Below are 5,941 nucleotides of genomic sequence, written 5' to 3' on the forward strand. Positions count from 1 at the left end.
AATTCAAGAATCTTTTGATCTTCAAAGTGCCCCATCTCTCTCTGGTCCTCCTGATTCTCTTTCCTGCCCCTTCTTTGTCCTTTCCAGCCTCCTTCTCTGGTATCTTAAAACTATTTCAGGATACAAATCAATGTTTGTGTTATGGAGGAAAAAAAATTCTTTAGTGCTTTGGCTATGAATAATATTGAAGAGGTTTTTATTTCAAAGGTTTGAAACACAGTAGAAGCTAAGGCAAAGAAAAAATGTTTTTAAGTGGGAAAAAGCAATCAGAATTTGCCAATGGGGTGGCTCTCCCTCCCACAGAAAAGAAAAAAAAAAAAAAAGCCTACAATTTTCCAAGAATTTTGGTTTCAATATGATTTTATACCAGGAAAAGGACTAGTATGATTAGTCTCTGAAAAAAGGAAGACAAAGAGATTGGTTAAGGAGCCTTCAAGGCAAATAGTGGTCATCACTGTAGGTTCCTGGCAAGATATTCTTGGGGAGGGCTGATGGGGAGGGCAATTTAGCCTTTGACTTCCTTGAGGCTGGGATTTAACCCCAAAGGGAAGGGAAAAGACGTGAAAACCTTCTCCTGTGCTGCACTGCAAGTGCTTATCAGTGCTTCCTTTGGGCACGTGCAGCCAAAGGTTAGAGCCAGCTCTGGCAGAGATTTTGGGAGCCTAAAGCACTCCCAAAAAGCAGATGCTGTCCTGAAGGCAAAGAGCTCTGAGCTGCACCACTTTTGCTAGTGAAGAGGGCAGAAAAAGGAGCATTGGCATGGGAGGCTCCATAAGGAGACTTTGCTCCTTTGACAGAAATCACTCCTGATGAGAGCTGCGCTTTCAGGATTGCTCTGAGATGTTAGTGAGTCCCCAGATAGCTCCCTACCTCCCCTGCTGGAACTTGGATGTGACCTGTGGGTACAGCCTTTCTGTACTTTCTTTCCAGAAGGCTTAATTAACTCCAGCAGGATTCGCAGAAATCCTGAGGATTTTCTCTAGGAGCACAACCTCTTGGAGCACAAAAGCTCTGACAAACACCTGGAGCTTCTGACAGCTGTATCATTATCTCACCTTCTTTGTGAAGCTAAGAATAAAAGAGAAATCTTTTGTGCTGTATGTGTTACTTCCCTACACTGAACTTTTAAGCCACTCAGACTGAAAAATTCAGGGTTTTTTTCTATGCTCTTATTCTGAAAATCGCATGTATCGGTGTTTACCTCTGGCTTTAACTTTTATGGGTATAGGTGTGCTGTGCAAGGTTAATCACATGTACTTCTGTGAAATAGTGCTGCTTCTTCCCCCCAGTGATACTAAGAGTGGATATTTTTGTGCCACCATTTCTTCATGGTGCTGCCTAGATTAGCTTTGAAAACACAACCACAGGTGCTACTACAGATTTCAGAGTTTTATCTCTCACAGGGTCAGCCAAACAGGAGTTTTCCATGTACAGAAACCCTCTTGAGAAGTTGTCTTTCCCAACTCTAGTTTGTCATCCAAGTCCTAGAGTTAAAAGAGTTTTTTAAGTCCCACCACAAGCATGTTTAAGCATAAGGCAGCTTTTTCTCCAAACACTGCTCTCTTGATCATGATCAGCCAGATTTCCAGGCTGCTCCCTGGGGATGCAGCAGGACCATCAGGAAGCACTTGTTGTTTGGTATCAGCTCCACGGCATATTTCAGAAGGGCTTGTGAGGCCGTGGTTCTGAGAGGTCTGTACTTCAAGAGGAAGTGTGAGTAAATATCTAAAGATGCAGTCAGTCTGCTTGAAGGGCAGAGTTCATTCTAGATGGGCTCCTAGAGCAGAAGAGAGAGATTCAAGCACTTGAGGAGGTTTCTAACAAGCTCCAGCCATGGATGACTGGAACAATTCAGACCTGATCATATTTCTAGCTCTGATAAGATGTTTTTGTAAATACAAAACATTGCGCCCATTGAGATCCAGCTTCATTTTAGAAAGTGGTTGAACAATTTCCTTGACAAAGTGATACAGAACAAAAAAAAAAAAAAAACAAAAAACAAGCACTTGACAAAACCAAGAAGTGATATAAAACCCCTCAAAGTAAATACAAGACAAGAGTCCTTTTTCCCTGAAGCATCATTTATATAACAACGTTTATCATATCTATATAACAACAATTTTTAAATTATGACTGTTCATTCTGTATGGCTACATGAAACAGCATTTCAGAGTTCTTTTCCCCCAGCAGATTCAAACTATGAAATGCTAGAAACCTTGCAAGATGATTCTCTCAGTGCTTGTTTCCACTGTGGAGCAGGCACTTGCTGTTGGTGTGATCCCACAGAGTGTGCACTGCAGGGATCTGAGTTCCCTGCTGCAGGAAGTGAGTAACTCACTCACTTTGACTTCAGTGGTGGTTACTCATATCCTGTGAGAAGATGAGTGGGAAGGGGGAAACACACAAGCAGAGGAGAATCCAAAAAAAGAGGGAGACTGTAGTGGGAGGAAGATGCACCGACAAACAGTGAAGCCTCAATCCTTAGGGGTCCTCACTTTGTGGCACAACCTAGAGAAATTTCTCATAATGGGAGGAACACAAGTGATAGGAGAGTAAGATGATCCCTAATCATTATCATTTCCTTGGGTTTCTTTTCACAGTTTATCTTTCAGTCACACATAGGAGAAAATGAAAATTTAAATGCAGCTGCAAGTTTATGTTCAGAGACAAACACTGTACATGTGGGGGTGATTGTGCACATATGCACAAGGGATGGGATTGGGTTTGGATATTTAGGGGTAAAGCTGGAAAACATGCTTAGGAGTTAAAGCCCTACTGCATGCACTATTTCAATTATCAACCTTGACTTGCTTTTGCTTTAAGGAGCAGATCCAGGAATAATTGTGTGTAATACTTGACAAGAAGAGCCCTTACTGTGTGCAGCAACATGCCACTTGGGAATCTGAAGAGCACTTGACAGCTAGGCTTGCCCAGTGCCCAGTTCAGGTACAGAAAAGCTGGGTTATAGAGATGGCCACCAGCCATGGGCTGGGACAGGAACACAACAGCTGCTTTTGAGGGGGCAGGAACCATCTGTGTTTCTGTAACATTCGCTCTGCCTCTCCAGCCGAGCCATGAAGGGGTTCAGCCAATGCTGAGGGAAAGCTGGCTGCACTAAAGGCATGTTTGAATCCACTTTTCCCTGTAATTTGGGGATGCTAGGGTTTGGCATTTGAGTTCAAGCTGGTGTTTTACTGCATAGTGTGCATGGGCCAATAAACAGAGCTGGCTACAGCAGCCTCAGCTGACACTGGCATTCTCCAGCATATATAGCTGGGATTGGATTGATTTAATCCCCTGCTTGGATCATTAATTTCTCCAGTAAGTCTGAGGGCAGACAGGGAGCATGATGAGAAGCTGATCCATTGCTTCCCAGCAGAGGCAGTTCAGGATGTGAACAGCTTAGAGTGAATTGTATTGTATGAATTGTATTGTACCAATAGGCCAGGCTGCGCACACGTAAGTGCTGAATCAGGCTCAGAAAGAAGGCCAAGTCTAATGCACTGTACTTAAAATGCTTCCTAAAAGGCTTTGGAAGCCTCCAACACCAGTGGAGGACGTGTTCCTAAGAAATGGGTTCAAAAGAGGTCATGACAGGTTTATTTTCATGTTGTGAAAAAGCCAGAGGGAGTTTTACAAGTTCAGCAAACTGCCATTAAGGAGACCTGCAGTGCCACCTGGGAAATACTGTGCTTAAAATCCCAAGGGGAACAGTGCTTCCATATTTTAGAGCTGTTTTACATCATTGTGACCCCATAGCCCACTCCACACACAGTATCCATGCTGGCTGGGAGGGAACTATAAGCTCACAGAAACCTCGACCTTCACAAGTATTTATAAAGAAAAAAAAAAAAGAGGAAACAGGTAAAGACAAAAATTATTCCTCTCCTCTCCTCTCCTCTCCTCTCCTCTCCTCTCCTCTCCTCTCCTCTCCTCTCCTCTCCTCTCCTCTCCTCTCCTCTCCTCTCCTCTCCTCTCCTCTCCTCTCCTCTCCTCTCCTCTCCTCTCCTCTCCTCTCCTCTCCTCTCCTCTCCTCTCCTCTCCTCTCCTCTCCTCTCCTCTCCTCTCCTCTCCTCTCCTCTCCTCTCCTCTCCTCTCCTCTCCTCTCCTCTCCTCTCCTCTCCTCTCCTCTCCTCTCCTCTCCTCTCCTCTCCTCTCCTCTCCTCTCCTCTCCTCTCCTCTCCTCTCCTTCCTGCTCCTTTCCTCCAAAGAATCCCCTTCTCCAGACCTTGACAACACACCCATGGCTAAGAAGTTTTTGATCTCCTCTGCTCCTGATCACAGCTTCTCTCTCCTCAGACAGCAGCTCAGTTTTTCTGGAGGAAGCACTGCTTCCACAGCAGCATGGAGGGGTTTTGGGCAGCAGAGCCAGCTGTGAGGCTGATGGGTTTTGGGAGGACACTTGTGCCAGGTCCTCGAGGGCTGAGAGCCTTTGAGGGAGCACAGGGAAGTGAATGGAGTGAGGTGCCACGGGAATTTGGCAGACACAGACAGCACCTGCCAGGCAAAAATGGGATATGAAAAGCTTTGCAGAGTGGATATAGGAAATGCTGGATTGAGGGGGAGCATCCATGGGATTAAGCCAGTGAATCCAGCTGCCTTAGCTTCAACTCAGTATGAAGGTACAAGGAGTGTGGTGTGTCAAGGAGACCAGGTGCAGAAATAGTAGGTTAACTATTGTGTGATGCCTGCAGTATGTTATTTTTTTCATCTATTAGTGAATTACTCTCCTCCCTTCTTCTATCTCCCTTGAAATAATTTTGCTATACTGACATACCTCAGTTTAGAATAATGATCTGTATTTCTCATAAGTCTGGAAGTAGAGTCTGACCCCAGGGACTGTGGGACAAGCACACAATTCACTGACCAGAAGCAGAAGTGCCAAAGACTCCTCCATACAGACACCCACCCTGGTTCTCAGGTGGCACATGACCAGCCCTTAAAGTTCTTAAAGTCTGATACAGTGACCTCAGTACTCAATAACAAAATATTGTGCACAATGTTCACCTCTTGCTCTCTATTATCTGTCCTATATTTATTTTAATTAGCCATCAAATCTGGCTAGCTGGTGCTTCCTGGTTAAAGTCTGTTTCAGGAGTATTTAGGTCAAGCCAGCCTACCCTTAAGAGAGGCATGAATTGGTATCCCTCTGAAAGCTGTGCCTGTGGAGTGAATCTGAGAACTCCCTGAAGTCTGTCAAATGGGATTATTCTTCTCCCTGCTCGGCACCTGAAGCTGTTTTTAACATTGATATGCCAAAGTGGGTATCTCCAAACATATGTGATAAGCAAACATAGCAGACTTGGGAATGAGGTACGTCTGCAAAACCCCAGTCCCACAGCCTCTCTCTCTGAAAAGACATTAAAGAAAATGTTGTGGTCAGTGAGAAATGTCTGGTCAGCTTAACCATTAACACCAACTGAACTATTCAACCTTCTTTATAAAGGCAAACTTGTGGGCAGCTCTTGTGGGATGACATTTTCCTTGGGTGACATCACTCTACAGTAACTTCTTGAAAATACTGTGATGAAACATGCAAGGAGAAAAGTTTTCTGGTCTTTCCAGACACCTGTGAGTCATCCTAGACTGCTTTTTCTACCTCCAGATAAAGACAGTTACAAAAGATAGTTTTCTGAAAGCTGTAGCAAGGACAGAGGCATTAATACAAAGAGTAATTAAAGCACAGTGTTGATACATTCTGGATCTCTCATCCTTTCAGGCAATCCGGCTATTTTCCTCCCAACTTACACCCATTTAACGAAGTTTATTTATTATATATCTCCATCCTTTGCCATATTAAGGCGTGCAAGCTTTAAAAACCTGATTAAATGGTTTCCTGGGTTTTGGAGCATTATTGTGCTATCTGTGAGCTGGTGGCACCTCACTGGCTGCATGGGGGAGAAAATCAGCCTCAAACAGGAAAGTCTAAAAATACAGCTTT

Source organism: Catharus ustulatus, chromosome 4, assembly GCF_009819885.2.
Source record: "Catharus ustulatus isolate bCatUst1 chromosome 4, bCatUst1.pri.v2, whole genome shotgun sequence".
NCBI lineage: Eukaryota > Metazoa > Chordata > Aves > Passeriformes > Turdidae > Catharus > Catharus ustulatus.